The sequence below is a fragment of the Panthera onca genome, chromosome F2 (assembly GCF_046562875.1).
Source record: "Panthera onca isolate mPanOnc1 chromosome F2, mPanOnc1 haplotype 2, whole genome shotgun sequence".
In the NCBI taxonomy this organism is placed as follows: Eukaryota; Metazoa; Chordata; class Mammalia; order Carnivora; family Felidae; genus Panthera; species Panthera onca.
Genome location: NC_138356.1, coordinates 36,868,892 through 36,893,633, shown reverse-complemented (window position 1 = coordinate 36,893,633; position 24,742 = coordinate 36,868,892). Strand labels below are relative to the sequence as shown.

Genomic DNA, 24,742 nt, shown 5'->3' with positions numbered 1-24,742 from the left:
ATCAATGTATCTATGTCTTTAAATTTTAAATCTCTTGTGGTGTGTATGCCCTTAGTAAGAAGGATATGTTCTTCCCTGTTCTTTGGGACATTATTTATGTCTGATACACAAACAATGATGCTCAGAAAATATTACCTTAATAAGTAGAGTTAAAAATTTTTCTGATGTTTCTAATCTAGTTGGAGATGATCATCTTAGGGGTTTTCTTCCTCTACTTCTCTCCATTCTTTTTCTGAAGGATAAGAGAATCCCTCAACTGAGTTCTCTTTCTCTCTCCCCCTCATCTTCAATCTCTATAACCTGCAGCCCATTTTGGGACCACAAGGGACAGCCTCCCACGGATGAGGCCAACAAAGAGAAGGGAGGTGAGAAGTGTTTCCTGTTCACTTTGTTTGAACCACAGTCATAAATTTCACCTGAAATCAATCATGTTTCTACACTTCTCAGTCATATGAGCTCTTGTTGTTTCCTTTCTTGTTGAATTCAATTGGGATTTGTTGTTCTGTTGAAAGAAACTGAAAATATTGTCTTATAAGATAAATCATGTCCATCTGAGATAGATTGCAGAGTTTGAATTGGTAGCAATTTAACTTGGAGCCTACTTTATTAGGCAAATTATATTGATATAAATTGTATAAAATGTATATTTATGTTTTAGTGATAACACTCAGAAGAACTATATAAAGCATCTACTCTGTAAACAAATAAACAAAGTAAAACCCACAAACAACAAAACAACAAATAAAACATCTTTTTGGATTCCATTCCTTTTCTTTTCTCAAAGACATTGCTTTACCAGTCACCCACTTTGCCTTATCATTTTCTCTGTTTTTTTTGTTGTTGTTGTTGTTTTTTTACCTATTGACAGGTAATTGGATGGTTAACTGGATCAAAGATTTTTAGGCTAGAAGGGACTATTGGAAGATAAAAATGTGATGTAAGGCAAGAAATCTGTCCAGACATTTGACCCAAAAACTCAGTAAAAATAGAGTTTGAAACTGAATTTTCATTTCAATTTTTATCTACTGAGAAGTAGACTTTATTAATGCCACCGTCTTCTGCTACCAAATTTCATAGTTTGAGGCCATTACTGTTTCTCCAGAGTAGTGACATTTGACAGTCTTAATCATAACCTCTTCACTTAGTTTCTTAGAACACTACCTTCTAATTTCCCCCTTGTGTCACTAGCCATTTATTCTTAGTAATCTGTCCTGCTTCCTTCTCATCTCCCTTACATCTAAGCGTGGGAATCATTCAGGACTAAGTCTTTAGGTCTGTTTTCTTTGAAATATTCGCATAATCCCTAGTGATCTCACCTAATCTTATAGCTTTGAGTATTATCTATATGCTAATGATTGCTGTCTTTGTTTAGTTTCTCTCAGAAGCAGACCACAAGATGAGAAATCAACTGCAAGCAGCTGTTTGGAAGAAGATCCCAGGAAGCTTTAATAGGGGTGTGGGAAAGTGAGACAAGGAAGTGAAGTTACCACTGGGGAACTAGAGCTTAATTTTCACTGCAACTGCATAGCAGATACTTCAGATTTATCCATTCTCTGGGGGACTGCATTTCCCTGGCACTTCAAGCCTGCCACATGTATAGACAATTCAATGTCTAGAGAAAGCCCTTAAGCAGAGTCAAAGTCATCACGGTTAGAGGTTGAACAAATGCAAGTAAAAATGGTGGGTCCTGAGAGGATATGCATTAACAATGTCTGCCACAACTGCTGTATCTTCAGGCTAGTTTTCTCCCATGAACCCTACCGCCTGCCCAACATCCTAGATATCTAATAGGTATCTCAAACCAGCATGCCTAAATATACCCCACTGATTCCCATTTCTCAAAACCAGTTCTCCTAGAATCCCCCTATTTCTGTAAATTGTAATTTCATCCTTTAAGTTGCTCAGACCAAAACTCTGGAATCATCCTTGGTGCTACTTTCTTTATACTCTCACCTAGAATGTCAGCTCATGAAGGCTGTTTCTCATCATGTCTCACATAAGTTGATGATGCTACCATCATCTGTCACCTAAGTTATTGCAGTTGCCTCCTAAATGGTCTCTTCTTTCTGTCCTTGCTCTTGCCCTTATTACAGTCTTTTATCTATTGACAAAGGTGATGTTTTAAATTTAAATCATACTATGCCAAAGGCTTCTAATCTCATTCAAATTAAAAGCCAAGGTCTGCATTGGCTTTCTAGCATTTCCTTAAACATATTCATCTTATCCTCAGGATTTTGCATTATTGTTTACTCTCCTTGCATTGCTTTACACCAGATGGCTGTACGACTGATTTGGTCACTCATCCGCTTCATGTCTCCTTTCTGAGTCAATTTCTTTTCCTTCCTTACATAAAGCTACACTCCATGTTCCATTTTTCTCCCCTTAAAAAGGTTTTCCCTTGTTCATTACTTTTATCATCATTTGACACTACATGCTATATAACGTAAAGTCTGTGAGAGCAGAGAATTTGTTTTATTCACTGCTATCTCCTTAGATCTAGAAAAGGTTTTGGTACTGATGAATTCTGAAAGAGAGAAAAAAATCGTTGAAGCAAAAGAAAACTATTTTCTAATACTATAAATAAATTTCTTCTTTGTAGTTTTTCAAGATAATTTATTCTTGCCTCAAATTAGACTGCATGATATAGAATATCTATCATCTATCTATCTATCTATCTATCATCTATCCAGCAAGATATATAAAGAAGAAGATATAAAAGTAAGTCACACGTAAAATTATGTCTTTTATGGGACATCTCTATAGTTTAGAATCCTCATAGAAGAAAACCAAACAATGCAACATGTTTTGTTTTATTATTTGGGCATAGTAGACACAATGCTACATTAGTTTCAGGTTTAAAACATAGTTATTCAACTTCTCTGTACATTATTCTATGCTCACCATAAGTGTAGCTATCACCTTTACTATAAAACACTATTGCAACGTCATTGACTATATTCCCTATGCTGTGCCTTTTATTCCCATGACTTCGTCATTCCATAATTGGAAGCCTATATCTCCCACTCCCCTTCACCCAATTTGCCCATCTGCCAACCCCCTTTCTCTGGGCATCTTATAAATCTGTTTTTACAAGTCTGATTCTTTGCTTATTCATTTGTTTTGGTTTTTTTTTAGATTCCACATATGAATGAAATTATATGCTCTTATTTTTTCTAAGTAAGCGTAATATCTCCAGATCCACCCATTTTGTCAAAATAACAGGGAATCATCTCTTTTATGGTTGCATAATATTCCATTGTGTGTGTGTGTGTGTGTGTGTGTGTGTATATATATACACACACACACCATATATGGTGTATATATATATATATATATATATATATATATATATACACACCACATTTTCCTTATCCATTCATCTGTGGATGGACACTTAGGTTACTTTAATATCTTGGGTATTATAAATAATGCTGCAATAAACAGAGACGCATGTATCTTTTTGAATTAGTGTTTTCAGTTCTTTTGGGTAACAGCTAGTAGTGGAATTATTGGATCATGTAGTATTTTTATTTTTAATTTTTAAAGGAATTTCCATACTGTTTTCCATAGTAGCTGTGCCAATTTACATACCCACCAACAGGGCACAAGAGTTCCTTTTTCTCCACATCCTTGCCAACACTTTTTTTTCCCTTGTCTTTCTGATTTATTAGCCATTCTGACAGGTGAATTTTGATTTTGCAATTCCCTGATGATTAGTGATGTTGAACATCTTTTCATGAGTCTGTTGGCTATCTGAATGTCTTTTTTAGGAACATATTCAGGTGCTCTGCCTATTTTTCAATTGGATTATTCCCCCGCCCTTTCTTTTGATGCTGTTTTTTTTTTTAATATATTCTGCATATTAATCTTTTATTGGATACATCATTTGAAAATATCTTCTCCCATTCAGGAGGTTGTCTTTTTGTTTTGTTGATGGTTTTTCTCACTGTGCAGAAGCTTTTAATTTTGGTGTAGTCCCAGTAGTTTATTTTTGCTTTTGTTTTCCTTGCTTTAAGAGATATATCTAGAAAAATGTTGCTATGCTAATGTCAGAAATATTACTGCCTATGTTTTATTCTATGAGTTTTATGGTTTCAGGCCTCACATTTAGATCTTTAATCAACTTTGAGTTTATTTTTATGTATGATGTTAAAACGTGGTCCAGTTTCATTCTTTTCTATGTAGCTGTCCAGTTTTTCCAACACCATTTGTTGAGGAAACTGTCTTTTCCCCATTATATATACTTGCCTCCTTTGTGGTAGCTTAATTGTCCATATAAATGTGGGTTTATTTCTGGGTTCTCTATTCTGTTCTGTTGATTTGTATGTCTATTTTTATGCATGTACCATACTGTTTTGATTACTACAAGTCTGTAGTATATCTTGAAACCTGGAATTGTAATACCTCCAGCTTTGTTCTTGTTTCTCAGGATTTCTTTTGCTATTTGGGATCTTTTATAATTCCATACATTTTTAGGATTATTTGTTTTAGTTCTGTGAAAAAATGCTCTTTGTTGGTATTTTGACAGGGATTACATTGAGTTTAGATTGCTTTGGATAGTATGGAGATCTTAACAATATTAATCTTCCCAACCTATGAGCATGAAACATTTTTCTATTTGTTTGTATCATCTTTAATTTTTTTATCAGTGCTTTACAGTTTTCACAGTATGGATCTTTCACCTCTTTGGTTAAGTTTATTCCTAGGTATTTTATTACTTTTAGTGCATTTGTGAATGGAATTATTTTCCTAATTTCTTTCTTTGTTGTTTTGTTATTAGTGTATAGAAATGCTACTGATTTATGGGTATTCATTTTGTATCCTGTGACTTTATTGAATTTATTAATTCCTTCTCATATTTTTTGTTGGAATCTTTGGGGTTCTCTCTATATAGTATCATGTTATCTGCAAGTAGTGACCATTTAAATTATTTCTTATCAATATGGATGCCTCTTATTTATTTATTTTTTTCTTTTCTGATTGCTGTAGCTAGGGCTTTTAGTGGTACGTTGAATAAAAATGGTAAGAGTGGACATCCCTTGTCTTGTTCCTGATTTTAGAGGAAAAACTGTTTTTCATCATTGAGTATGATGTTAGCTGTGGGTTTTTCATACATGGCCTTTATTATATTAAGATGTGTTCCCTCTGAATCCACTGTGTTAAAAGTTTTTATTTTGAATCTTCTCAAACTCTTTTTTGGCATCTAATGAGAGTGATCATATGATTTTTTATCCTTCATTTTCTTGATGTGGTATATGATGTTGATTGATTTATGAATATTGATCCATACTTGTATCCTCAGAATAAATTTCATTTGATCATGGGAATGATACTTTTAATGTATTATTGAATGCAGTTTGCTAATATTTTATTGGAGATTTTTGCATATATTCTTATCAGGATATTGTCCTGTAGTTTTCTTCTTGTGTGTGTAGTATCTTTGTGTGGTTTTGGTATTATGGGAAATTCTGGCTTCATAGAATGTATTTGGAAGATTTCCTCAATTTCCCTCTCTCCTTCTTCTATTTTTTGGAATAGTTGGAGGAGAGTAGATATACATTCTTCTTTAAATGTTTCATAGAATTCACCTATGAATCCATCTGGTCCTCAACTTGTATTTTTTGGTACTTTTTTGATTACCCATTCCATTTTGTTACTAGTAATTGTTCTGTTCAGATTTTCTATTTCTTTCTGATTCAATTTTGTAAGATTGTATGTTTCTAGGAATTTGCCCATTTCTTCTAGGTTGTCTAATTTTTTGGACATATATTTTTTCATAGTATTCTCTTATAATTCTTTGTATTTCTATGGTGTTATTATTTTTCTTTTGTTTCTAATTTTATTTTTTTTTATTTTTTAAATTTTTTTCTTTAAGTTTATTTATTTTTGAGACAGAGAGAGACAGAGCATGAACGGGGGAGGGTCAGAGAGAGCGGGAGACACAGAATCGGAAGCAGGCTCCAGGCTCTGAGCCATCAGCCCAGAGCCTGACGCGGGGCTCGAATTCACGGACCGCGAGGTCGTGACCTGAGCCGAAGTCGGACGCTTAACCGACTGAGCCACCCAGGCGCCCCATTTCTAATTTTATTTATTAGGGTTGTTTCCCTTTTTTTCTTGATGAATCTGGCTAAGGGTTTATCAATTTTGTTTATCTTTTCAAAGAACCAGTTCTTGGTTGCATTTATTTTTTCTGTTATTGTTTTTGTTGTTGTTAGTCTCTGTCATTTATTTCTGCTCAGTTATTTATTATTTCTTTCTTTCTACTTACCTTGGGTTTTGCTTGTACTTTTTTTTATAGTTCCTTTAGGTGCAAGGTTATATTGTTTATTTGAGCTTTCTTTTGTTTTGTTTTTTTTTTTGAGCCTGGATCAGTCTATATTTCACTCATAGAACTGCTTTCACCGTGGCCCAAAGATTTTAGACAATTCTATTTTTTACCTAATTTGTCTCCATGTATTAGTGAGTCATGTTTTAAAATTAATTTGGCTTTTTATTTTTGTGTTATGATTTATAAGTAAGAAAAGATATTCTTTTGAAAGAAAAGAATAGCAAAAATTTAATTTTTTGCTTACAATATTACCATGTGCTAGAAAATTTGTAGAATATACTCCAACAAGTACTATTCAATCTTTGGTATCTGTGTGGAAAATAATAAACTTATTCAAAGAAGAGACTGTGTTGCTCAGTTACTTTTCACACACACACAAAAATAGTACGTATTATATATAGTAGTTTCACATGTTGCTGGAATGCAAAAGAATGTGAAGCCAGAGAGAACACTTAATGAAAATTCAATTATCATGGTACACCCAGACAATGAAATATTCGGCACTGAAAAGAAATGAGCTATCAAGCCATAAAAACACATGCAAGAAATGTAAATGCATATGACTAAGTGAAAGAAACAAATCAGAAAAGGTTACATACTATGTAATCCCAATTACGTAACTTTCTGGAAAAGGCAAAACTATGAAGATAATAAAAAAATAAGCAGTTGGCAGATGTGGGAGGACAGAAGAGAGAGATGGATAGGCAGAGTACCAGGGATATTTAGGTAAATTAAAATGCTCTGTATAGTATTATAATGATATTATAATGATGGGTATATGTAATGATGCATTTATTTAAACCCATAGAATATACAACACCAAGAGTGAACCCTAAGGTAAACTGTAGAGTGACTATAATGTGTCAATGTAGGTTCATCCTTTGTTAAAAATGTACCAGTCTGGTGAGAGACGTTGATAATAGAGGAGGCTGTGCATGTGTGGGGATAGGAGGTATGTGGATATTCTCTGTACCTCCCTCTCAATTTTGTTGTAAATCAAAAGCTTCTCTAAAAACAAAGACTTAAAATATTAAGTGATCAGAATTATTGTTATTATTCTCTTTCCATTACATTTTTTGTAACATTTAACTTTGTGAGTCTTGGCAGAAAAGTGAGTTCTAGAAACATTTTTGATATTTAAAGGAGGTCAGATTTACATCTTTTGTTAAAAATTTTTTTGAGGACAATTAATTACTAGCATTATAGTAAGTTCTGTTGACAGGACGACCACTGTTAGGAATAATTTGTTTTGACATTTATTGAAGGATAAAAAAATGGATGATTATAGTACTTTGTGTTAAACACTACTGAGGGTATTGAGGGTTTCCAAGGAGGGAAATGTGAGTTCCATTATTATGCTGGGAAAGGCTTACCAGAAGAGTTGACTATTGTGCTGAGTATTAGAGGACAAATAACAGTGAGCAATATGAAGCAGGGGATAGGGTTAGAGTTTCAAGAAGAGACAAAAGGTTGTGTGAAGGTGCAAATGCATGAACCTACAATGCTTATTCAAGAAACTGCATTTGTTTTAATCTGTAGTCAAGAATAAATACGCAGAAGCAGCAAGAAATATACTGATATGATCACAAAGGGCTTTTAAATGTAGCTAGGTGTTTGAGTTTTATACTAACATTTATGTATTTATGAAAAAGTGACATATTTGCATTTTAGAAATATCTTTGGAGACACTGTTTGGAGAATAGATTGGAGGAGATACTGGATGAAAGTGAGAAAAGAATTTTATGATTCAGGGAGATACTAACGAATATTGGTGCTAAGTCATGTTTAGTAAAACGTTGAAGTAGATAATTAACATATTTTAGAAAGATGGAATGTTCAGGCTTATACTGATTAGATGTAGGGAATCAGCAATAACCGGACATCTTGGATAAATTTTACCCTTCTAACTTGAATAATTTTTTTGAAAAATATCTCTATCTATTGTGATTGAAAGATATCAGAAGATGAATCAATAGGGAGTGAGGAAGTAGAATGGGGTGATAAGATAATAAGTACACATGTGGAACTGTTTAGTTGAATGTTATAAGGGACATTTAAGTGAAAATGTTCAGTAAGCAATTAGTTGTATATTTCAGGAGCTCACTGGATATGAGGCTGGTGGGTAAATGTTTATTTCTGTGTCACCAGAAAGATACTGGCTGCTGCAGCCTTGGTGTTGGAAAGTTTACTGTGATGAGTCAGAGCATGTAATACTAACGTTTAATGATGATTACAGGAAGAATTTTTATAAAGGAGAATGATAATTAGCAGAAGAAAGGCAAACAGAATACTTCTGGGAGAGAAGGGAAATGTTAAAAGTGCATGTGTATAAACATGTGTAAGGTTTTTTGACCTAAGATCTGCTTTGCTTGATGCGTTTTAGAATGTCAATAAGATTTTGAAGCTTCAATAACATGTGATGGTAATGGACAATATATGAGTATTATCTTAGAACAGTGATTTTCTTTAACATTTTGTGAAGTTTGATAATCTGATGGCAGGTATGAAGTTTTTACCTATGGGAAATGTACATACTGACTGTATTTGTCAACGTTCTTGGCTCATGGATTTGGAGACTGAATTCTTTTTCATCCTTAGGCCAGAAAAGAGTTCATATTCTTATAAGATAGGCAGCAGTATTTATGGTCTTGTTCAAGGGCTATGTTAACTCTTCTGCTTTCTGTCATACTGTCCAGATCTCTCAGAATATTATTTTGGGATCAGATGAAAAGAAGTGGCAGGTGTAAAGGAACATCTGAGCTCCAATGAGTGTGAGATAAATTCTATCAAAAAAATTCATGGACCTAACACATCAGTGAAACTTTTAGGGGTAGAGTGATCTGAAGCACGCGAGGACTTCTCTTCCAGTACAAAGTATAAATGATTGCATTTCATATGTCCCCTACTGAGAAGGAAGTATAATGACTAGTAGGTCTTTTGGGTTTGGGGGATAGTATAGCATCATACTTGTGAATACAGCTTTAATGAATTTACTGGGTAACAAGAAAAGCTATTGTGTTTAAGTGAGGCTAAAAGAAGAAAGGATACTGAAGTATGTCCATACTTCATGTTGTGCCAACATCCCTGGAATTTGCACCACATCCCCCGGCAGACCCTAGGTTATTAGAGGTAACTCTGGTGGGAAAAGAGATGGTGTGAATTTTATGTTACACTCCTCTTGGAGAATTACAACATAGACCCTAAACTGCTGGAGCAGTGCCATGCCATGTATAGCAGTAAACTCAACACCATTCAAAGGAAAAGCTCCTGGCATTCTACTAGGCCTTGGTAGATGTGACATATGTGACCATGGGATACCATATGACAATGTTGCTAGAACTATCCATTATGAGTCGTGTTATCTCACACTGATCAGTTCATAAGTGTGTGCATGTGTGTTTGTGTGTGTGTGTGTGTGTGTGTGTGTGTGGTGATGGTGGGAATGTGGTTTATAGCAGCAACAATTCACAAGATGGAAGTCATTTAGCTGAGATCAGGCATGAGGAGAGCTAGAGACACACAGAAGTTGCATGAACAAGTGGGCCAACCACCTGTCGTTCACCACTGTTTGGTGTACCATTCTTTCAGTTCACACTGGGTTCCTTGAGATCAACTGATGGGGAAGGAAAAGTCTAAACTTGATTCAGGACTGATAATATATGGATATGAGCTGAAGATGAATTGCCGCTGTGTTACACCCCAACTCAGGTATGGCTTTGAAAGACTATCATGAGGAGAAGTCCTCCCAATATGCAGAGCTTCAAGTGGTGTATCTGGTCATCCAGCTTATGTGGGAAGAGAAATAGCCCAAGTCAAGGTAATATGTACTCATACCATGGTGACTGAGTAGGCTGGTTGTTTAGAATCCTGGAAGAAGAAAGATCTAAAGACCATTGACAAAGAAATCTGAAGTGGAGACATGTTGATGTGCTGTGGGAGTGAGAACAAAGTGTCAATATCACCAGAAACAAGCCATCACAGAACAAGCCCTAAAGTAAATATAGAATATGATGTGCTTACCTGATGTCAGTCAGAATTAACTCCTGAGCCATGCCTGGTGCTATGATCAGGGAAGCCAAAACCCAAGCCGGGCCTATCTTTCAAAGAAGTCAGCTAGCCAACCTGCAACTTCGTGACAGCTTGATTAATTTTGAGCAAAACTGATACGTTTTTGTTCCAAGTTTACTTTTTTTTTGTATATAGTCTCAGATAACAGTATTAATAAGGGTTTTCAGAATATTTTCTCTATAGTCATAGCTTCTGACCCAATAGAATGGTAGAACAGCCTTTTTGCAAGCAGAGCTGAGAGGCAAGCTTGGAGAAGCTATCCTGCAGAACATAGTATACCTCTTAAATCAATAATCATTGTGTGATGCTGTGTTCCCTGCAGGTAGAATACATTGGCCCAGGAATGAAGGGGTTGAAATATGAGTGGCTATGCTCCTCATGACCCCCTTGGGAAAATTTGTCCATCCTGGCTTTCCAACTCCAGGATCTGAGATTGCTTTTCAGAAGGGAGCCCTCCAGCAGGGAAAATAGCGAGTCACACTAATTTTTTTAAAGTATTTAATTCCAGTATACTCAATAGAGTGTATTATATTAGTTTCAAGTGTACAATATAATGAGTCAGCAATTCTATACAGTACTCAGTGATCATCATGATAAATGAACTCTTTAGTCTCCATCACCTATTTCACCCATTCCCCCATCTACTGTCCCTCTGGTAACCATGAGTTTGTTCTCTATAGTTAAGAGTCTCTTGGTTTGTCTTTCTCTCTTTTTTACCTTTGTTCAGGTGTTTTGTTTCTTAAATTGTACACATGAGTGAAATTATATATTTGTCTTTCTTTGATTGATTTCACTTATCAGTATACTCTCTAGCTCCATTGATGTTGTTGCAAATGGTGAACTTTCATTCTTTTTTATGGCTGAATAATTTTCCACTGTATATATGTACTGCTTCTTCTTTATCCATTTGTCTCTCAATGGACATTTGGCTGCTTCCATAGTTTGGCTATTGTAAATAATCATGCAGTAAATATAGGGGTGCATATATCCTTTCAACTTGGTATTTTTCTAGTCTTTGAGTAAATACCTGCTAATACAATTAGTGGATCATAGAATAATTCTATTTATAATTTCTTGAGGAAACTTTGTATTGTTTTCCGTAGTGGCTACACCAGTTTGCATTCCCACCAACAGTACACAAGGGTTCCTTTTTCTCCATGTCTTTGCCAACACCTGTTGTTTCTTGTGGTTTTTTATTTTAGCCATTTTGACAGGTGTGTGGTGATATCTCATAGTTGTCATTTGCATTTCCCTAATGATTATTGATATTGAGCATCTTTTCATGTGTCTGTTGGCCGTCTGTATGTCGTCTTTGGAGAAATGTCTGTTTATGTCTTCCGCCCATGCTTTTAATGTTTATCTATTTATTTTGAGAGTGGAAGGGGACAACAGAGAGGGAGAGAATCCTAAGCAGGCTTTTGTGCTGTCAGCACAGAGCTTGATGCAGGGCTTGATTTCACGAACTGGGAGATGATGATCTGAACTGACACCCAACCGACTGAGTGACCCACTGAGCTACACAGTTGTCCCTCTTCTGCCCATTTTTTAATTGGATTAGTCATTCTTTAGGTGTTTGGTTGTATAAGTTATTTACATATTTTGGACACTAACTCTTTATCAGATATGTCACTTGGTAATATCTTCACCCATTTAGTAAGCTGTTTTCATTAGTTTTAATGATTGTTTTCTTCACTGCAAGAAGGTTTTTGTTTTGTTTTGTTTTTGTTTTTGTTGTTAAAGTAAGCTCTACACCCAGTGTGAGGCTTGAACTCATTACTCGGAGATCAAGAGCAACATACTCTACTGACTGAGACAGCCAGGTGCCCTAGAAGCATTTTATTTTGATGTAGTCCCAAGGAATCCAAGCGTATAATTAAAGGCAGCCAACTTATTGTGAGAGAAGAGAGCAAGGGAAGAAAGAAACAAAAAAGAACTATAAAAATAATCATAAAACAAGTAACAAAATGGCAATAAATACATACCTATCAATCATTAAACATAAATGGACTAAATGTTCCAATCAAAAGACATAGAGTGACAGAATGGTTGCAAAACAAGACCCATCTATATCCAGTCTACAAAAGACTCATTTCAGATCTAAAGACACATGCATATTGAAAGTGAAAGGCTGGAGAAACATTTGTCATGCAAATGGATGTGAAAAGAAAGCCAGGGTGGAATACTTCTGTTGGGCAAAATAGACTTTAAAACGAAGGCTGTAACAAGAAACAAAGGGGGATACTATATAATCATTCAGGAAACAATCCAACAGATATAACAGTTGTAAATATTTATGTACCCAACATACTTAAAGGACCCAAATACTTAAAACAATTAATAACAAACATAAAGAAAATAACAGTAATACAATAACAGTAGGGGACTTCAACACCCCACTTATATCAGTGGACAGGTAAGTCATCCAAACATAAAATCAACAAGGAAATAGTGGCTTTGAATGACACACTGGACCAGATGGATTTAGCAGATATATTCAGAACATCCTAACCTAAACGAGAAGAATACAAACTCTTTTCAAGTGCACATGAAACCTTTTCCAGAATAGATCACATGTTAAGCCACCAAACAAGTCTCAACAAATTCAAAAAAGACCAGTCATTCCATGCATTTTGTTTCGTCACAATGTTATGAAACCAGAAATAAACCACAAGGAAAAAAATCTAGATTCGAATTAAATTTTAACCTATGGCTGCAACCAAGTTACTCTGAGCTTCTCATGGCAAAGACTAGTACGAAAGAAAGGAATCACTATAGTGGCAATCATAATTGACTCTGATGGTCAGGAGGAGTAGGCTACTGTTACATGATGGAAGCTGAAAAGAAGTTATTTCAGGGGATTCCTAATGGGTAGTAAGAGGGCAAGGAAGGTGATGATGAAAATGGCCGGATAGACGTTGTGTTTTTCTACCCGGATTCAGGCACCCATTCCCCAAGTTGGTGACTATTGTATACAGAGAGTTCACAGCTGAAATTCTCTCAGGAAATTGCTTTGGCTAAAGAAAACTGCCATTTTCAAAGTTCTGTCCCTACCCAAGACAGAATCTAGAGGCTGGTGGAAGTGGAGGTGCAAATTAACAGTCCCCTTGGGACAACTTCATAGCTTCCTACTTTCCTACTTTTTCACTCTTTCCTGGGTGTTTCATTCCGAAGTACTTTCCAATACATTCCCGTCTTATATACCTTCTCAGAATCTGTTTTCTGAACTACCTTACCTGAGACATTAGTCTGTTGATTTAAAGCTTTCTCAAACCTTTCTAAAGATAAAGAAATAAACTTTGCAAACGTAGGATTTTTTATACAGCTGTAAGGTCTAATTGACATACAGTAAACTGCATGTATTTCAAGTGAATAATAAGTTTTGGAATGTATACACCCATGAAACCATGATCAAAACAACATATTGAATGTATCCATCACCCCAAAAGATTCCTTGAATCCCTCTGTAATTTCTACTCACTGCTTCACTCCTCCTGCCCGCATCCCTCCCCCCCGCCCCCTCTCCCCCCCCCCCCCCCCCGCACCAAACAACCACCTGATCTGCAGGCTGTCACTATATATTAGTTTGTATTTCCTAGAATTTTATGTAAATCGAATCACACAGTATGGAATCTTTTTTGTCTTGCTTCTTTCATTTAGCATAATTATTGTGAGATTCATCCCATGATGTTGCATATATTAATAAATGTATTTCTTTTTTTATCACTGAGTATCCCACTGCATTGATAGTTTCTTTTTTTATTCACTGATGAACATTTGGGTTGTTTCTAATTTGGGGTTATGACAAGTAAAGCTGCTATGAACAATCATGAGCAAGTGTTTGTATGAACATATGTTTTCATTTCTCTTGGGTAATAACAAAGAATGGATTGGCTGGGCTGTGTAGGAGATATATGTTTAATGTTTAAGAACATGTCAAACTATTTTCCAAAGTGACTGTGCCATTTTTCATTTACATTAGTGGTGGATGTGAGTTCTAGTTCCCTCACATCCTTGCTAACACTCGACACAGTCTTTTTAATTTTAACCATTACAATAGATGTTAAGTAAAATTTCATTGTGGTTTTAATTTGCACATCGCTAATAATAAATAATGGTAATATTTTCTTGTGCTTATTTTCCATCCTTATTCTCCTAATTATTTGTGGATTCTGGATTTGTGAATTCACCTAATGGCTAAAATTTGTTTGTAACCCAATAAATATTGCTGGGAGCATTGTGGCATTTATTTATGGGCATGATCAAAGCAGCAAACATTTTTTAATAGGTTCAATTGCATTTGATTCTAACAAAGGTGGGACAAGGCAACTATCCTCTGCTTTCTCCTTTCATGTCTCATACAGATATGACCAGAAGATGGAAACAGTAGAGGATAGCACAGTGTAGTGCAAGGAGACCCTCAGACCCAGCTGCAAAGGGTTTGAATTCCAACTATGGTTATCTGTTAGTGGGGTAGCCTCAAGCCTGTCATTCCACACCAGTAACCTTGTTTTGTCTTTTGCAAAATAAAAAAAACAAAAAACAAAACATAACCTACCAGTGTGAGTTGCTTCTCATATGTAAGGTTATAATCTATGTAAGATATGTATGTCTATCTCCACATCTAGCTATCATCCATCTATCTACTTAGTTTCCCTCAAAGCAATGGTTCAGTATTCTCTAATTCAGTATTCATTGTGACTTTATAGAAAATAACTACAGTGCAGAATGGGAACCAACTGTATTTTCTCTGGTGAAATGTCTGTTAAAATATTTCACTCATTTTAAATCTGTTCTCTTAATGTTGAGTTTTGAGAATTTTTCATGTTCTAAATAATGACTTTGTCAGATATATTTTTCGCAAATACTTTCCCACAGATTGTAGCATGTCTTTTCAGTCTCTTGACAGTGTCTTTGGAAATGCAGGAAATTTTAACTTTGATGAAACAAAATTTATCTATTTTTTGTAATTGATTGAGCTTTGTTGTATTGAATCAATATTTGTAACATTAGGTTAACATTTTATAGTTTGGGTTTTATATTTAGGCCTATTATTCATTTTGAATTAAATTTTGTATTTGGTGGAGAGTATTCATCCAAATGTATTTATTTTTGGCATATAGATATCCATTTTTTTCTAGCACTATATGTTGGAAAGGCTGTTCTTTATGTACTACACAGCCTTTTCATTTTTGTTCAGAGCTTTTGTCCATGTATATGTAGTTTATTGCTGGATTATCTATTTTATCCTTTCTCTGTTTGTTTATCTTGAGGACAATACTACAATGTTTTGATTAATGTAGCTTTATCATAATTCTTAAAATCAGATTCATGTTGGTCCTTTTGTTTCTCTTTCACAGTTGCACTGGTTATTCATGATATTTCCATTTCCATATAATTTTAGAATCAAATTATCCAATTTTACAATAGCTAGATTGCTAGAATTTTGATTGGGATTGTATTGAATCCACAGATAAGTTTGGGAAGAATTAACATTTTAACAATGTTGAGTTTTTCAACCTGTGAATGCTATATATGTCTATGTTTGGTTAAATCTTCTCTATCTCAGGAATATATTGCCATTTTCTGTGTATAAATTTTTGACATATTTTCTAAGACTGATCCGTAGCATTTTATTTATCTTTTTATCCCTAGTATTTTATAATTTCATGCTAATTGTTTTTTTTTCAAGGCAGTATCTAATTCCAAAGTTAATATCTTTAGCATATTTCTTTCTGCATAATTTTCCACATTTGGCATTTTTAGGTTCTGAATTAGTGATGGGTCTAGTTAAGTTAATATAATAAATAAATACAAATAGGAATGCTTATCAGTCTTAGATACTTAAGAATAATTGGACAGATATCACTCATTATGGTTATTCTACACAGGTAAGATAAGTAAAGAGAATAAGATAGAAACATTCAAAACTTGAAAATGTTATGTAATGGTGCCTGGGTGACTCAGTCAGTTAAGCGTCTGACGTCGACTCAGGTCATGATCTCACGGTTCATGGGTTTGAGCCCCGCCTTGGGCTGTGTGCTGACAGCTCGGAGCCTGGAGCCTGCTTCAGATTCTGTGTCTCCCTTTCTCTCTGCCCCTCTCGTCCTCGTGCTCTGTCTCTCGGTCTCTCAAAAATAATTAAACATTTAAAAAAATTAAAAAAAGAAAATGTTATGTAAATGTTTATGCAATCATAACTCCTGGACAAAGTGTTTTTAGCCACTTCATTTATTTTTCTTAAAACGATCTTCATTTTAATCCAGTCTTGTTAATTATGATGCATTATCAGGATTGGCTCTAAATATGGGAACAATTACATTAAAGTTTTTGTTCCCTAACTTACCACTCAAAATATTTTGAAACTTGAATTCTTTCAAATTACCGATTTTAAAATGTGTTTTTCTTTGGAATTAAGAGAGCACATTGGTAGCCTAAAGGCATAGGTTTTTGGAATCAGACCAATTTGAATTTGAATTTTGTTTTTATCATTTATTACATGTTTGAGACTTGGGAAAGTTTTATTCTCTGAGCTTTAGTTTCTTCATCTATAAAGTATGCTTGGCTTTCAGTATTTTATTTAATATTTTAGATAATTATAAAACAGTCAAAAATTTTGTCATTATATCCTTACTACCTTTACTCCCAGTTTGGAATAGATACTCTACTAACATGGTATGTTGTGCATACTCCTATAATACCATTTACTATATATATATATTGCTACTTGTCTTGTCTTTATTTGTTGTAAAATAATCAATTCATCTTTAAGGAGAATGTTTTCTCCTTCCTCTGATTCATTCTAAGAGAACACTCAGTTGCTGCCTCATTCTTGGCCTCTCTCTCTCTCTCTGCCTTTCTTCTGAATTCAAGATACTGAATTCAGTTCCCACCTTGTTCTTCTTGGAGAAGTTAAGGCCCTCTGAGAGCACACACTCTTTTCGGCTCTCCCGACAGCATTACATGTGTAGAGGCCCAGACCAGAGCTCTGTGATCAGATTGTTACATCTGTCTGGTTCTAGGGTTGAGCATTAGGTATAAGAGGGCCTATTTGCCTATTAAGCTATATCATTTAAACGTGTTCTGTTATTAAATATATAAAGTTTTATTTTGACCCTCCCCCCCCAAAAAAGAATGAAGTCATCTAGGTAGCCATTTTTTTTCTTGCACAAGTATTTGGCTTTCTTTTAGCAACACAGATGCAGAATTATAACTTTATCTTAATTTACATTAAGGGAGAAACTTACCCTTTTAATCTTTAAAACTTTGAAAAAAGTCGTATTTTTTTTATTTTGGAATGAAAGCTCAAGACTGAAATGTCTATCAGGCTCAACTGGTAGAATTTTATGCTTTACCTTTACTCTCGTTAAGTGTTCGCTTAAAATACTGGAATTTAGGGAGGGAAATCTTTGTCTTCATATGTTCACATCCATTACTACAGAAATAATCGAAGAATCTTTTGTTTCCTTCCAGCCACAGACTCGATGAGCTTGGCTATGTTATTTCCTGAATAGTTTTAGAATGGTGCTATCTAGACACTATCTTTCAATGGATATAGAAAACTGAGGCATTTATCTATATAATTTAGTTCCAAATGCAATCAGACTATGGAAATATTGTATGACCTGAATTACATGGATAATAGATACAATTCTCCTTTTGTCAAGGATAATACTAAATAGTCATGGGCACATGAAGACTAGCTGTGCCCATAGCTGTGTTTTCAGAAAGTCACATTTATACTGTTATGGTTGAGCTAAGATTTTTACTATCTAACCTTTTTAGTATGTACATTAGTTGATAAGGCAGCTGAAATAACTAATTGGACTAGGTGTAGTCTGTTTAATTTGATCATATAGATAAATGAAACCAGTTTTGTTGATACAGTTGATATGGTTATCCAGCTGGTCAAATTAGCAAGACAGCAATTACCTACCACAATCTGACCTGCACAAATATAACCCTAGTCTAGTGAACATCAGGAGCTACAACTAATGTGCTTGCATTACAATAATGTGGATGTTCACTCTGGGCTCAGCATTTCAAATAAATTACTGTCTTTAGCAGCCAAGGAAAAGTATATTTGCATTTCTATATGAGGCCCCATTGGGTCATATGATTCAATGGATTATTTTCTTTGGTTGTTTATCTTTCAATTGCCTTGGGATTTTGATAATTTGGTCTAATTGATGCATCAGGTGTAATGTATTTGAAGGGAGGGTCATATCAAGGTCAATGATAATTACTGTGAAACAATTATTTCTGAATAAGCACTGAGAAAATTAAAAAGGGAGTATGTAGATTTAATTATGGTATACTAAGAACATAATAGTAGATCTCTGTCACAATGGTGATTTTTTTCTCTGTTCTTGGTAAATACATGGAATGAAATATTGAGAGTGCAGTAATGGAGTGCACACAATTTTAAAAAATTCTCCGGAAATGAATTCTTAAGTAATAGGGGACGTACAGGGTGTCTTACTGCATCGTGCTGATAAAGGGCTATGAGAATGTCACTTATTTAACAAATTTAGTAACGTCGCAGGCAACTTGAAGCACTGAAGATTTGGAGATGGGGAAATAATAGAACTCTGTTCTTTTGTTGCTTACGCAGTTGAGTAAATATCACAAGGGGTGGACCTTTGGCCTCTTGTTCATCAGTGTATCTGGAACATCTACCATCATGCTTGTGTGTAGGTGTTTATTTAATTTGTCAAATAAATTGTGAGTTCAGGTGAGTTGATTTCTAACTTTTTTCATTTCCTTTTTCCATTTCTCTTCTTGCAATGTGGAAAGAAGGATGAGTTGAGATCAGACAGGAAAAATCAGGCAGAAGTGGAAATTATTTGGACAAGATTGGAACAATGATCTCCTTTTCCATCTTCTCTTTCAACCCAGAGATCTAGAGCATATTTATTTCCCTCCAACAAAGTCTCAACCCTATTGTTCTAGCCAGATCTAGTCTTATACTTGAAATACATTCTCTTTCCCTGTAACTTGATAACTCAGGCAGAGGATGCAATTTTTTAATTAAATATAGTATTTTATAAAATGCTACAGTGTTAAACCACAGTAGTTCACAAAAACAATGGAAAGAATATACCCTTAGTGGGTATATTTTGCAGTTGGGATGGGCTGCTGTATTACAACCAGGGAGAGCATGGGTTCTGGAAATTCTGGAAATTTTAAATAGATTCATATTACTGAAGAGCAGGAGTGAGGAGGTAATAGACTATAATGGTTAAGATCCTGGCTCTGCTATTTATTAGTTGTATGATCTTGGGAAAATGTTGTAGGTGAAGAAACTTGCATCTCAATTTCATCATTGAAAAATGGGGACAATGAGAATATCATGAGTCAACTGTATGAATTAATGAGCATATAAATATAGTAGACACTTAGAAGAGTCCTGGAAACAACTGATCAATAAATGTTAGTCTTATTGTTAAATGCACCACATTCTCTTTCACTCCAGGGCTTAACACGTGTTCCTCCTGTGAAGATTGGATGGCTCTACATCTTCTCTTTGCCAGCCCAACTTCTACTCATTGTTCAGATTTCTGCTAAAAGTTTCTTCTTCTAAGAAACTCTTCAAATATGGACTTCATTATTTTTCTTACTAGAGGTTCCCATAGTAACTTGTATTTTTGTCAATAATTGCCCTTATTATATTTTTTATTACCTGTTTAATTTTACAGCATTCCCCATTTGACTAAAAACTTTGAGAAGATATAGATAACATCTGTCTTGTTCCCTACCGCATGTTACACTTAATAAATATTTGCTGCATGAGTAAATGGGAGGATGTAGGAGTCAGAGTATGAGGAATTTTGCATCTTATTTAGAGATTTTTGCCATGGAAAGATACTGAAACATTTTAACCTGAGGAATAGTATGATTATTTCTATCTTTTAGGAATACTCTGGCAGCATTATGGATGAGGGATATGACCCGTGAAGTCTGGTGATCATGGAAACAAATTAAAATATTTTTAATAATCCAAATTGAGGTATCTAATGGTGACTCTTAAATGTGTGGCCTAGAAAAAAAGGGATAATCACAACATCACTAACCAAAACTAAGAAAAAGAGAATTAAGAGTCTTGGTAACAGAATGTCTTATGTTGATTTCTCCAGAAGCAGATTCTGAGTAAAGGGCTTGAGTGTTAGGGGACGGGGTAGGTAATTTCCCAGGCAAGGCTGACTCTTTGTCCCTGTAGGCAGAGTGGCTTAAGGATCCACAGGACTTTTCTATAAGGAGAGCCACAGGTGCTAGCCATTAAAAGCCCAGTTTTGTGTGGGTGGTATACAGAAACCTTAAAAGGGAATTGGAAAGAAGGATTGCGAGGAAATCTGATAATGACATAATTTGCAGCAGGGGATAAAATACTCGTTTTGAAGAGGCCATGGGAAGTTCAAGTGGATATACCCAGTAGATAGGTAGATTGGTATAAGGTTTAGGAGGGTGAAGAAATATGAGTTATCATCAAGGATCTGGTTTCATAAGGAAGATGTTAAAAGTGAGAAAAAAAAGTCAAAAGAAACAATTATGGAACTGATACTAGAGCTCATGAGCAGAGAAAGTGGAACCTATTAAGTAGAAGACTATATAAAAGCCCAAGGGTAGAGAAGAAAAACCTGGAGTAGATGCTGGTTCCACAGTCAAGAAGGAAAGACGTGTCATGAGATGCCTTCTTTTGAGAGTTTGAACAAGGTAAGTCGAGAATACTGACTATTGGATTTAGCTATAAAGGTCAATTCTTGAAGTAACAGTAGATTTGGAAGCATGCTGGTAATAAAAACTGTTGGTTTCAGAGTGAATGAATAATAATAGGCTAGCCTTTCAGAAAACTTGGCTATGATGGATGGGAAGGTTAGAGATGAAACTGTGGGGAAGGGGGTATATATATTCAGTAGGAGCCATGATTTAAAAGGGAGAGACTGTAGAACATTTTAGCACTAGGATAAGGAGTCAGCATGGAGTGAAAAAAATCAAGATACAAACTGGAAGGCTGAAGACTGGTATATCCAGATGATTGAACAGTTAAGAGGACATGAGATACAGAGCATTGTTGGGGAGACTGGCCCTGAGCAGGGGAAAAGGCCATTTTTCCTGAAACAGGAGGGAAGTAGGATAAGAATGGGAACAGAATAAGAAGGAGATAATTATTGTCTGATGCTCTATTTCCTTTGTAAAGCCAGAGGTAAGGTTTTCTGTTGGGTACACAAATGGGCTTACATATCGAAAACAAATATTATCTGCTTTCTGCTGAGAGGCTGGAATACAGATTTTTATAATTAGCATTAGAATTTTAAAGAAATCTAACTAAAATTCTTGAAATCGAAGTAGCTTGGTAGCAAATCACTATTTTCTCAAAATATGCTGTTCTCCTGAAGCTGTGTGTTTTTATGCGAACTGTAGTGTGGAACTTCATCCACTCGGCACCTGTCTTTGAACCTAGTTAATCATATGAAAATTCAACTGGAGAAATTTGGTCAGGAACATTGGATTTGTGGAGTGTCTGAGTACATTTTTGATTATAACTTTAGAGTTGACTTTTGAACAAGGTGGAGGTTAGGAGCACTGACCCCCACATACAGTCAAAAGTCTAGGTATAACTTTTGACTCCCCTAAAACTTTACTGATAGCTTACTTTTGACCAGAAGTCTTATTGATAACATAGTCAGTGAACACATATTTTGTATGTGTATTCTCACAATGAAGTAAGCTAGAGAAAATACTGTTAAGAAAATCACTAGGAAGAAAAGAGACAAAGCAGATTCTTAAATATAATAAAGTGGTGGCTACCAAAGGCGAGGTGGGTGGGGTGAATGGGTTAAACAGAGGAATTAAGAGTACACGTAGCTTGATGAGCACTGAGTAATGCCTAGAATTGATGAATCATTATAATGTACACCTGAAACTCATGACACCTATGCTTCAATAAAAAAACACAAGGAAGAGAAAATACATCTACAGTACCGTATTTATTGAGAAAAATCCACATATAAATGGACTTGACCAGTTCAAAGGCACATTGTTCAAAGGTCAACTGTAATTTAGCAGTGATAATACTCATTTTATCCTACTTTTTATGTTTGCAAATTACTTTTGAATGTATTGTGGTAGAACTCCTCCCTAAGGGGGCCTCCTCAGAACAAAGGAGGGCAATGTGGCCCGATCAACTCCTATATACATATGCATGGCTCTGACACATCTCTGTAACTTGGACTGTGTCCATTTAGACTATGTGAGTCACCATATATGGGAGACAAAGAAGTAGAAATTGCATAAAAGGCTACACCCTGCTGTGCTTGGGGCTCAGCCTTTTTGGGGTCTTAGCCCACTAAGCCCCTACTGGTAAGAATGAAGCTACTTCCTGGAAAGAAGAGCCTCAGTGTCCCCTTGTCTCTGTGCCAGAATCGTGCTACAGTGTTATCTCCTTTTGGTCTTGAATGGCCAGGTGACATAGATCAGGAAGGATTTCAATGAGGACACAAAGTCAAAGGCTAATCAACTAAAGAGAATTGAAAGGAAGGAATAGGATGCATTTGGAGAAATGATAAATAATCATCCTGATGGCCCCTTAAGGGAGAACCTTAAGTTTGTAACCTAGAGAAGGAAATAGAACCAGAAACAAAATTAGAAAACATTGTATTCAGTAACTGGGAAGTACTTTAGGGTATTTATAGGACTTTATAGTCAAATACTATTTTGCAGATGAAAAAATACTATCTAGTACTCATAAGCACTCAAAAATATTTGTGGAAGGAATTAATAAGTGAGTGAAAGAAGAAACTGAGTCTCAAATAGTGAAATTATTTTCCTGAAGTTAGAGAACTGGTTTTTGGCAGAAGAATATGAAACCTTATTTTTCTGATGCCCAGGCCAATTGCCTTTCCATTAAATTAGGAATTGTTTCAAGGGATAATTATGGAGGAAAATAAAAATTACAAATTGAAAATGAGCCAGTGCAGTAAACCACAAAAGAAATAAACTGCATTATCAGGAGTTTATAATGCAGCACTAATGAATTAGCCAGGAACATCCTGGACTAAATCCACAGAGCCTGAGACGTTTGGACCCCTGATGTTTTGCTCTTGCCAATATTCCGGGTTACACTAAGAATTAGAATACACTTTTTAGAGCAAGGCAGAGCTTACCTTCCCCCTCCTCCCTCCATTTTATGGCTGCAGAATCTGAGTGCAATGGAGATTGAGTGTTTTCCCCAAGGCAGCTAAGCTAATTAATGTCAAAGGTTGAATTTAAACCCAGGTTCATGACTGAGTTCAAAATGCTTCCTTCCAAGATTTCATACTGCAAGATAAAAAACAAAAAAAAAACCAAAAAACCTGGTTTTTTTTCTACCTTCTTTATCTCAACCTGTTTAGACTAGAATGAAACACAGTAAGGGAATAAAGGAAGATGGTCTATTGGGAATAGATTCTTCAATCACTGAGTGAAACTTAAAATGAGGTTTAATTTATCCCTTTTGAAAAAAATCAAAGTTATTCATAAACTAGTACCTAACAAAGCAGAACTGTGTTTGTGTGTGTCTGTCTCTTTCCCTCTACTTTCTTGGTGCCTCTTCTATTCTCTCCTGAGGTGCCAACCTCACAAAAAACATGCTTATCCAACCATTTGAACACATCTGTGATTGAACAACCTTGAATTGTTACTCAATTGTCATTCCTTCACAAATTTCTTAAAACTTACAAGCAATAACTGTGCTAATGCCATGACACAAAAATGAACAAAAGTTGACAAAGTTCCTCTTCTCCAAGAATGTTCATATTATAAATGTAACCAAACAATGCAGAAAATGTAAAATACTGACTGTGAGGGGTACCACGAACAAAACTAATATCCTTCTGATTTGTGAGGAAAAAGCTGCATAGTTCATTGCCACAAAAGGTGTGAAGCCAATAAAGTGGATGGTTAGAAGTTTATGTGGTAATTCTCACAGGTACAAATCTACCACCTGAGGCCACAGGAAACTTTTGTTGTGATCCATGGTTATGTTTGCAGTAGAGGGAAGGACCTTTCAGGAAGATGAATCAGACTTTTTTTTTGAAGGATAAGTGGACAAGGGGGAAGAGGCTTGGTGAATTCCTGTTTGAGAATTAAAAAATTGGGAGAAATCTGAAGTTTCTAGTTGCCATGTGGGGTGGGAGTCGGGTACTTGAGACTATTTCGCTTGACCATTTCTCCACATATGTTAAATTCCCCAAAATGATTTTCCCTTACTTGTGAGAATTAAGACCTGAAAAAGAAAGGACGGAGTAAAATATGGACATATTAGGCAAGATTATGTCCTATGCTTGAACCAGTCATGAAGAGAGACTTCCA

The 24,742-nt window shown here is 35.3% G+C and overlaps 1 pseudogene; it reads right to left on the bottom strand.

Moving 5' to 3' along the window:
* LOC132664650 (ferritin light chain pseudogene) overlaps positions 1-24,742 on the bottom strand; it is a 170,517-nt pseudogene that overhangs the window by 55,950 nt on the left and 89,825 nt on the right.